Source organism: Pituophis catenifer, unplaced genomic scaffold (assembly GCF_029215685.1).
Source record: "Pituophis catenifer annectens isolate HBS135680 unplaced genomic scaffold, rPitCat1.0.hap2 SCAF_2, whole genome shotgun sequence".
In the NCBI taxonomy this organism is placed as follows: domain Eukaryota; kingdom Metazoa; phylum Chordata; class Lepidosauria; order Squamata; family Colubridae; genus Pituophis; species Pituophis catenifer.
The window spans coordinates 242,445,388-242,456,155 of record NW_027256882.1 but is presented as its reverse complement, the minus strand read 5'-3'; the positions used below and the strand labels follow the sequence as shown (position 1 = coordinate 242,456,155).

Sequence of the window (10,768 nt, the reverse complement as noted above, 5' to 3'; positions counted from 1 at the left end):
GATTTACTCCAAATATCATTCTCTGCTTGCCACCAATGGTCCCCCACAACTTTAGTTAGCAAGGACTGCCAACACTGGGACCAATGTTGTTGCATTGGTACTTCTCCTGTCATCCATCAGCTTGTCAAGAGAGTGCTTTGTGGAGGACTTTTGATGGGTACACTATAGATATCCCATTCTTTCTTTGATAGAATATTGCATGGTAGAGAAATATGTTTCTTCCGAATCACTCCACAACAGCTCCTGCATCTTGTCCATTATTACAATGATTTTTTTAAAAATTTCTGGCTTGCTTTTGTTGCTTTGTTCCTATTTTTAAAGTACCATTTTCCCCCTCATTAGAAACATGGCCTCTCTTGGATATATTTTCCTGTCTGGTATTGTATACAGATCTTGCACTACTCTTTTTAGTCTAATCAGAGTATTGGAATCAAAATATTTTCGGTAAATAATGTTAAAATCAGCCCAAATTGCCACAGACATACTTGCGAGCAGAAACAAATTGTAATCTGCGATTTGATAGCTACTTTGATTGATTTTGGCATACGGTACAGATTTTGACGTGTGCAAAAGTTCTTGTTGCTTCAGCTGGAACAACGGTCAGATTCACAGAATAACTTCAAACTTCAAAGGCAAACATAGTTTATGAGCATTTGAATGTGTTTTGGTAGCAATGTGAATGTTTGTGTCAACTGAGAACATTCATATCTTCAGAACAGAATCCCTGGTGTCTAGAAATGATATTTTGTGTTTGATGGCAACATCTACAGATTTGTGGTAAGCAACATGAAATGTAGGCATCTTAGAACTATAAGGGCAACAGAAACTATAGTGGCAGATAATACAAATAAAAGGAAATACTTCCAAAACAGAAGAACAACTAAGGAGAATAACATCTTTGTACAACATCTCCAAGGCGGGAACTCTCAAAGTCTGAGAATTTTGGGATTTTATCTAACATGCCTGGAAGACACCAAGTGAAGAAAGCTGGTGTCCATGTCTTAGTAGTCAAGCAGATGTTCACATTTTGTCTTAAAGATGAAAGTGGGAAACTATAGCTATTCATCAGAAGGGTTTTTTTAACTAAGTAATTTTGAAGGAGAAAGTTGTGCGAACCAGATGTCTCTGACATGCTAAAAACTTCTAGATCATCTTAAAAACAAGGTGGTGGCTGTTCCCAACTTCTTGAATATTCTTTGGAGTGCTAAATGGATGTGATGGAAACTGCAGTTTGGCTAAGCATTTAATTCAAGAACGGGCAACCATATTAACATGGGATTTTACTTCTTCCTTTGACCCTACAAAATTGCCCAAGAGGGCAGAACTGGTATTGTTATTAAGTCAACAAAACTGAACTTTCTGAACTTTCCACCCTCCTGCATTTTCAGTCTTAAATTTGACAATTTGGAACCTTTTAAGAACAGTCAGTTCTTTGGAGAGATAGCAAACATTTCAGTGATCTGCCAAAAGCATCAAAACAGGGGATACCTCTATGTAATCACTGGCAAAAGTGAAGGGAAAGAAAACTAATAATAATAATAATAATAATAATAATAATAATAATAATAATAATAATAATAATAATAATAATGTAGCGTGGCCGAGCGGTCTAAGGCGCTGGATTAAGGCTCCAGTCTCTTCGGGGGCGTGGGTTCGAATCCCACCGCTGCCAAAATCCCTTAAGATATTAATGTCCAAATTGAGTGGAGGAAACATCATAAAAGCCATAAATACCTGGGCTATACCTGTGATTAGATACTCTGCAGGAATAATTGACTGGACCCAGATGGAGTTAGACAATTTGGACAGAAAAACAAGGAAGTTTATGACAATGAATCATGCCTTGCACCCTAAAAGTGATGTTGACCGATTATATTTACCAAGAGTAGAGGGTGGTCGAGGACTCCTACAAGTAAAGCAGACTGTGGAAGAAGAAAAATGCAGCTTGAATGATTACATCCAGAAAAGTGAAGAACCAATGATTAAGGAAGTAAATAAAGGAGGCCTTTTAAAGACAACTAAAACAAAAGCAGAATATAAGAAAGAAGTAATTGAGCAGCGAGCTGAAAATTGGAAACACAAAGCTCTGCATGGCCAATACTTGAAAAGTATTGAAGGCAAAGCTGACCAGAAACTAACTTGGAACTGGTTAAGATCAGGAGTACTGAAAAAAGAAACTGAAAGCTTTATTTTGGCAGCTCAAGAACAAGCCCTAGCCACAAACTGTATGAAGGCAAAAATTCAACATGTTACCACCAACAGCAAATGCCGCCTCTGCAATGAGAAAGATGAGACAGTCGACCACCTGATCAGTGGGTGCAGCAAAATTTCACAAACTGACTACCTACAACGCCATGACCGTGTTGCTAAAATCATTCACTGGAAATTGTGCCAGAAGTTTGGATTTGAGTACAGCAAAAACCACTGGGAACATCAGGTTGAGAAAGTTTTAGAGAATGAGAAACTCAAGATCTTGTGGGACTTTAGGATTCAGACTGACAGGCACTTGGTCCACAACACACCTGACATAACAATAGTTGAAAAGAAAAAAGTATGGTTCATTGACATTGCAATACCTGGTGATGCACGGATTGAAGATAAGCAGCAAGAAAAAATCACAAAGTACCGGGACTTACAAATTGAAGTTGAGCGACTGTGGAAAAAGAAATCGTGTGTTGTCCCGATTGTAATTGGAGCCCTCGGAGCAATACCCAAAGGGCTACCCCACTATTTAGAAATTCTAAATTTGCCGGACTTGAACATTTTGACTCTACAAAAAACCACCTTACTCGGAACAGCTTACATCCTCCGACGATACCTTAACAGTTCCTAGGTCCTTGGTTAGGACTCGAGCTGCTGAGCTATTAACCAGCCTCAAAGGCTGTGAATCTCACTAAAGATTAACCAATTAATAATAATAATAATAATAATAATAATAATAATAATAATAATAATAATAATAATAATAAAAGATAGATAAAGTATCTAGAGACCAAAGTTCTTTTTGGTAGAAAAAGAGTGTGCCATTACCCTAATTAAATAAGCAAATAAATGGAATGTCTTTTTCCTCCTAGATTGCTCTTCAGCAGAAAGAGGTAATATTATAGAAGTATTTGACCTCAAACTACTAAATTCATCGTTTTAAAAAGTAGCGTAATCATAGTAAGTATTATCTTAAAACATTACCTCTACTGCACTAGAATATTGCTTTATTATTTCAGTGCTTGCATTAAAGGAGAGGCAGCCATTGTTAAAAGCTTGATTTCTCTTTTTTCCCCCTTGCTTTCTGCTATAGGTTGATGTTTACAAAAGACTCTTGTTGCTGAGTAGCACAAAACAAAACACTGTTTCTGCCAACGCATTTAGCAGGAATTACAGACAGTTGAATGGGAAGAAAGGAAGGTAAAATAAAGTCTAAACCGTATTTTTGTTCAAAAAAAAATAATAAAGTCAAAGAATACATTAAGTGCTTAACTTCTACAACCAGATGGAAACATTTCATGCATATGTTTAACTGCAGAAAGAAAGAAAAAGGCTGTGGGGTGTTAGCTGATTTGCTGCCCTCTAAATTGCATCCCAAATTTGGTTCAAAGTTTGCATGATCTTAATATTGTGGACAAAGGAATAAGTCAAAAAACATTGCTTACACTACTTTCCTAAGCATTCTCTTTCTTCTGTAGAAATGATTCTAGGAGGAGCTTGGAAAATAGTCCCAGTTTAAAGAAAAGTGGGAAGCATTTTATGAACTCTTATATTCAACCATTGTAGGAGCAATAGAGATGACCTTTCCAAACTAGCACTGTGCAGACACCCCATCCCCAGCTCTTTCTGCTGAATTGCTGATTGCAACATCTCAATAGTACAATGCCAGATGTAGTAAAAGGATGTCTCTATAAGGTAATGCTGACAGACACTTCTTCCTTTGTTTTATTCAAAGCAATAGGGATGTTTTATTCAAAGCAATAAGATGTCTTTCTCAATCGCTCGTGGGCTCTTCCTTGGAACCTCTGGACTTCCCCAAACTTTTTCAGAACTATCAACCTCTTGGCAACTCTTTGTTCAAACTAGGAGAAAAGCCACAAATCCAATCTTGCCTGATCTATCTTTTCTCGCTTTTTAAAAATCTCTTCCTGACTCTCTTTTGTTAGACTTGATCAACATTTTAGACTTTTTGCAGCTAGATATTTTTCCCACACTGCAGAAATACGCTAGAACTACAGAAAGATAACTTTATCCAGCTTTTTTCTCCTCTTTTCCTCTACTTTCATAACTGAAATCTTTCAGGAGAACTGCTGAGGACAAATAGTTTAAAGCTTTTCCCCTTACAGTTAGTTCTTGGTTAAAGATTGTAATTGGGACCAGGAACTCCACTGCTAAGTGATTCAGTTGGAAAGCACTATGTCACGTGACTGTGCCAACATACTGTATGACAATTCCACTTGCGGTAATTAGGTGAATCTCATACAGCTGTTAGATGCAACTTCAATGTGGTTGCCATTTACAACTTCCAGCTGACTTCCCCATTGGCTTTGCTTGTGAGAAGTCAGCAGTGAAGATCGCAAATTGTTTTCATGTGACCATGGGATTCTGAGATCATTGTAATTGCAAGCCAGTTGCCAAGTGTCCAAATCATGTTCCCTTGACCGCTTGGACTTTGAGGACCATCCATAACTTTCCTCCTTCATCAGCATCGTAACTTCAAATAACCGGTGAATGCATGATCACCAACAGGAGGGCTTCCTGTATTTGTTTCTCTTTGCCTACCCCAAAGAGAAACCTCTTGAGTCATTTAAAACCAGGCTCACTTCACAGACTGGACAGGTAGTGCAATCATCACGTGAGTGAAAGGCCTGCCCTGTCCTCCATTAAGTTGCAGTTCAGCCCCATGGAAGTTGCTAAAGTTCAGAGGAGCTAAACCAAACTTCTCTAATTCATTGCCTTCTCAGATTTTGGGAGCAAAGCTTTCCGTGATCTTTGTAGCAGCCTGGCTCAGTTATATTTCATATTGGAAGTGCCAGCCAAGTTCACATGATCAGTTGAACCAAAATCAGGCAAAGGAGCAGTATATAAAGATCCACCTTGCAGCCTCTGAGCCTCTTGGCTCTAGGAGAATTACGGCTTTAAGAAACTATGAAGCATGCTGAGCTGTCCTAGCCAAACTCTACTAATAAAGCAGTCATGGATACAAGTTCATCTTCCATCCCCTCCAAATATTGGAGAATCTATCAATACTGATTTTAAAGACCAGAAATCTATACAGAGGCTGGGAAAGTAATATACTCTGCTACCTGTCCTCAATCCAGAAATGCTGTCTATACTGTATTTCCCTGAACGGGAGGCTGGAGCAAGGTCGGGGTGGTTTCCGACGTCCCGATATAGCCAGTTGACGCCATCACTGACTATTGGGGGCGAATCATTGGCCCCCATGGAGAGGGCTCGCAACTTGGGTGTCCTCCTGGATTCACGGCTGTCTTTAGAAGAGCACTTGACGGCCGTGACCGGGAGGATTTTTTATCAGGTCCGCCTGATTCGCCAGTTGCGTCCCTTTCTGGATCGGGACTCGTTACGCACGGTCACTCATGCCCTCGTCACCTCCCGCCTGGACTATTGTAATGCTCTCTACATGGGGCTCCCCTTGAAGAGCACCCGGAGGCTCCAACTGGCGCAGAGTGCGGCCGCGCGGGTGGTAATGGGAGCGACATGGCGCTCCCATGTAACACCTCTCCTGCGCGAGCTGCACTGGCTCCCGGTGGTCTTCCAGGTGCGCTTCAAGGTTTTGGTTACCACCTTTAAAGCGCTCCATGGCTTAGGGCCTGGTTATTTACGGGACCGCCTACTACCACCAATAGCCTCCCACCGGCCAGTACGCTCTCATAGAGAGGGACTCCTCCAGGTGCCGTCAGCCAAACAGTGTCGACTGGCGGCCCCTAGGGGGAGAGCCTTCTCTGTGGGGGCACCTACCATCTGGAATGAGCTCCCCCCGGAGATACGGAGGATCCCGGATCTGCGCTCCTTTCGCCGTGCTGTGAAGACCTTTTTATTCCATCAAGCGGGCTTGGCCTGATCTCTTCCCTTTTTAAATATGTAAATTTTAATCTGTTTTTAAATTATTGGGGTATTTTAATTTGTCTGGGCCAAAAAGTTTAATTTGATTTTATTGGGTTTTTAAATTTTGTGTATTTATGTATTTTATTGTTGGCTGTTCACCGCCCTGAGTCCTTCGGGAGTAGGGCAGTATACAAATCAAATAAAACTAAACTAAACTAAACTAAACTTATCTGCCCAAATGAAGTTATACTACATATTGTAATTTTTTCTCACTTTTTGCTATGTTGGGAAGCCTCTAAAATGGATCGGCAACCTTAACACTCAAAGAGCCTTTTGGACCTGTTTCCCACAGAAAAAAAGAACATCGAGAGCCACAAAACCTTTTCCATGCCTGACTATTTCCTGAGAGGCCACAGAACTAGCATATGTAGTTTATTTTATTTTATTTTTATTTTTAATTTGATTTATATGCCACCCTTCTCCGGAGACTCAGGGCGGCTTACAGTGCATTAAGCAATAGCCTTCATACTTTTGTATATTTTATACAAAGTCAGCTTATTGCCCCCACAAACTAGGTCCTCAATTTACCTACCTTAGAAAGGATGGAAGGCTGAGTCAACCTTGAGCCTGGCAAGATTCGAACTTACTTTAATTGCAGACAGCTGGTGTTAAATTACAGTGCCTTTGTCTGCAGAGCTATCCAGGCTCAGTTGAATTAAATGTTCTTTTTTCTTCTGAAACTTTTCTTTTCTTTGATTTATCCATGGTTGGCCTACCAAGGGTCGAAAAGCTTAATAAATCGCATGCCGGCAGGTCTCACAAATTGGTGGTTGTAACGCATATTTTGAGCAACAGGGAGCTACAGCAGAGGGATAAAAGAGCCACATGCGGCTCCAGAGCCGCTGGTTGCTGACCTCTGCTCTAAAACTTTCTGTGTAGTAGCATGAGACTCTGGTGTTCTTTTCTAACTTCTCCTTCTAGATCAGGGGTATCAAACTCGATTTCATTGAGGGCCGCATCCGGGTTGTGGTTGACTTTGGTGGGCATGACTGGGGTGGTCGCAGCCACTGGGTAGTCGTGGCTAGTTCAATGTTGCTCGCATCAGGGGGGCGCTTGTAGTGGCCTAGGTGGGGCTGGGGGATACATTGTCTCCAGCATGCAATCAGAGGGCGGCAGTACCCGCTTACTGACTCCACAGCAGCCCTGCAGATCTAAGGCTGACCGCCTTCCGGCCCAGATGACCACCACCAAGTTTTAGATCAGTGCCTGGCTGACCTGGGCCAGGGCTGAGGCATCAGGGGCTGGTCCTTCACTGTTTCCAGGGCAGCCTTGTGGGCCAGATCTAACCACATCGTGGGCTGGATCTGGCCCCCGGGCCTTGAATTTGACACCCCTTTTCTAGAACTTAAACTGAATTCCTTCTTCAAACCTCCTCTTTTCCTTTTTGAACTTCACTTTTTGAACTTCTGCTTCAACTTTCTCCTGTTGAATTGAATGCACTCCTCCATGTATCCCTGGCCTTTCTTTCATTGAACAGAATAATGTGCTAAATTCTCAAATTATTACTGCCTCTTATTTGACTATTTTGTTTGGTAGCTTCATTTTGTCTTGTTCTAAGGTCCTTTCGCAGGCCTTAGATCCTAACCTTAAACCAACATCCATTCCAAATCTCCAAGTGATTTTAAACACTTCAGGATCTGCCAGTAGTTTTTTCACTATTTGTCCCTTTAACAAGTGGTCTGTTTCAATAAGTACTTGGCAAGTAAGAGGAAAAGCGAGGAAGCCTGAATGTCCCTTCAAGAGCTTTGGAGAATTTCTGTATTTATTGCTGAATAAAATAGAATATAGAGTTGGAAGGGACCTTGTAGGTCATCTAGTCCAACCCCCTGCTCAAGCAGGAGACCATTTCTGACAGATGGCTCTCCAGTCTCTTCTTGAAAGCTTCTAGTGATGAAGCACCCACAATTTCTGAAGGCAAACTATTCCATTGGTTGATTGTTCTCACTGAAAATTGGTCCTGCTCACACTTTTTTTTCCTTTCCCAAACAATGCTGTGGAGCAATTAACTTCACCGAAACTCACTTTTGTGCATTCACTTTTGTTGATATGTGCAGCTAGGCAACATGTTAGAGACAAAGAAAGGGATGTCCATTACCGTGGCAACATCAGATGCTAACATACTAAATAAGTAAGATAGGCCTTATTAAGACCTAGTGCTTTCCTTCTGTTAATTCTTCAGTGTACTCAGAGGAATCATTAAGTAGAAGTTTAAAGACTGAAAGATTTCAAGGTAAGACCAAGCAACAGCAAACATGGAGTGGAGAAATGCAATTGTGAGTAGAAGGTGAGTTCAGTTGCTGAATTCCTATTTTTTATAAGACTGAACTATTCAAATTACTGTTTAGTTATTAAACAAAAACATTTGTGTGAAGAATAAAAATAATACAGATATACAATTAATTATGTTATGTTGGTTTAATGCCAGATTTCAGAGTCATGAAATTCAGGTTCCTGCTTGTTTTTGATATATATAAATTTCATTTGTATATATTCAAATTAGGACATAATTAAATATAATTCTATTTAGTTAAACTGTTGCAAATTACAGGACATATTTTTGAAAAATAACAAGCTGTCAAAAACACAGATGCTTTGCTAATTAACAGGAAAATTATAATGAAAGTGTCTAATTTTATGAACATATAAACTTAGAAACAAATACTTTCTTATGCTTCCAGTATTCCTAATTGGCCAAAAGTTTGGTATAACACCTCTCAGAGAGTGAGCTAATGAATCTGGCTACTGATAATAACTATAAATATCTAATTAGCCTACATAAAATCTGTTTTGCTGTACCAATTTTTGATTACTATACATAATCATACTGGATGGAATGTTTCCTATTATTGCTCTATTTATTTGACCCTTAAAACTTTAGCAATGGCTAGTGAAAAACTCATGAAATAGAAATTTCACAGTTACACAGTTAAATGAGGATTAAGAAATAGCATGAGGGAAGCACCCTAATATGAAATCATTACTGCTCAATGAGGGTGAATATAAGCATGTTTCAGTAGCTATGTTCTCTGGCACAATCATCTGTTGTCATGTAAGAATTAAAGAATACGAGCCCTTGTAATTTCAACTAGGTACATGGCACTTTATCCAAACAGGAAACTGTTTATAGCAGGGGGATCTTGACAATTTAATATAGACACAGACAGAAAGGGATGGGAAAATATGAAATTGTTCCAACTGTAGATGCTGTGACAGAAAAGTCTTCCAGTACAGCTTTTAAAATAGTAATGGGGATAGTTGGCCTCAGGTGATTCTGAAGGCAAATATTATGACTATCAAAATAAATGGCTGGAAGTATTGGAAGGGAGCAGAAGATGAGATAGCTGATAATGAGGAATCTGAATAAATGAAAACTGCTGGAATGAATGTTAAGGGATAAATGAATGGACATATGCCATCCTAACACTGAATCTCTCAAGGAACAGTAGAAGTATAATTTGACTTGACACATGGACAGATGATCCTTAGAATAGTTCTCATCTAATTGGGGATAGGGAGGGGCTGAAGACATATGTAACCTATAAAGCAAGTTCACCGTATTACAAAATTCTGGGAGTTTTGTTTTTATATTAATTTAGGTCTCTTCCAAACCTGCGAATTGGACAACAATAAGTATCTTCTTATTGGCTCAGGAAATTTACTTTCCTGATTTCTGTTGCCATCGCTATGTCCAGTTTACAGTAGTTTCAAATACGTTGCAACTGAATGAGAACCAAGTCAGCTGAGCCCTTAAGCACAGCTAACACTGTGGGGCCACACAAGCTCTGACCTATTTCCAAATTCATACAGAAATCCCATAAGAAGCAAGAAACTAATGCTGGCAGTTGGCTGTGCAGAGTGTCCTAGCTGTAGGAAACAGCAAGTAGATATGAGTGAAGAAAAAAAAAAAACCAGTCAATTCACCACAAATATTGTCAGTGCAAAAATAATTTTGTTTCTCTGTGATGCAACAACATTTCTTGTGTTTGAACCCTATATCAGTTTAGTTTCCACTCTGTTGTTTAAAGTCAGAATAAAACTTACTTCTTTAATGCTGCAGCCTTGTGGAACTTCTGAGAAACCATTTTCCCCATTTGCAGGAATTCCTGGTTTGAGACTCTTCCCGGGTCCCTATCTTGCTTTCCTTTATTTTCAAGATCTGCAACAGCTTGCTGTATTTTCAATTATTCCTCTTAGGAACCAGTAGGTCTTTTTTTTTTTTTAAGAGAAGAATATAAAATATGGATGTGGATGGGAGGTGATATCTGAAGATGGGTAGATTATCTTCAAACAAGTTTTAAAGGAGTAAGGAAGTTCTCAAGCTATTCACCAATATTTTAATGTTGATGTAGTTATTTACTTCTAAATCACCCCATAACCATAATATCCAGGGCACTGAGTTTGCTTATGCAACATAAAATAAATAAATAAATACTGAAAAGATATTCCAATTTCATTAATTGGCTGAGTTCTCATTATATCTTCAGCCTAACGAAGAGATCTCATGGACTACAGAAAAGAAGAGCAATATTTCTTGAGTTCAAATAGCTAATTAATCCCCAGATGGAGTCCTTAACTAGATATTACCTTTATTCTCAGAAACAATAGAGATCATTTGACATTTTCCGCAAAGCACTGAAAAAAAATGTTGCATCAGAATTCC

General features: G+C 39.4%; 1 non-coding gene across 1 annotated transcript; it reads left to right on the top strand.

The window, feature by feature from the left end:
• The first annotated feature begins 1,590 nt into the window (after nt 1-1,590).
• On the top strand, nt 1,591-1,672 carry TRNAL-AAG (transfer RNA leucine (anticodon AAG)). The gene has a single exon. It is a non-coding gene; the product is annotated as a tRNA-Leu (tRNA).
• Nucleotides 1,673-10,768: the final 9,096 nt, after the last annotated feature.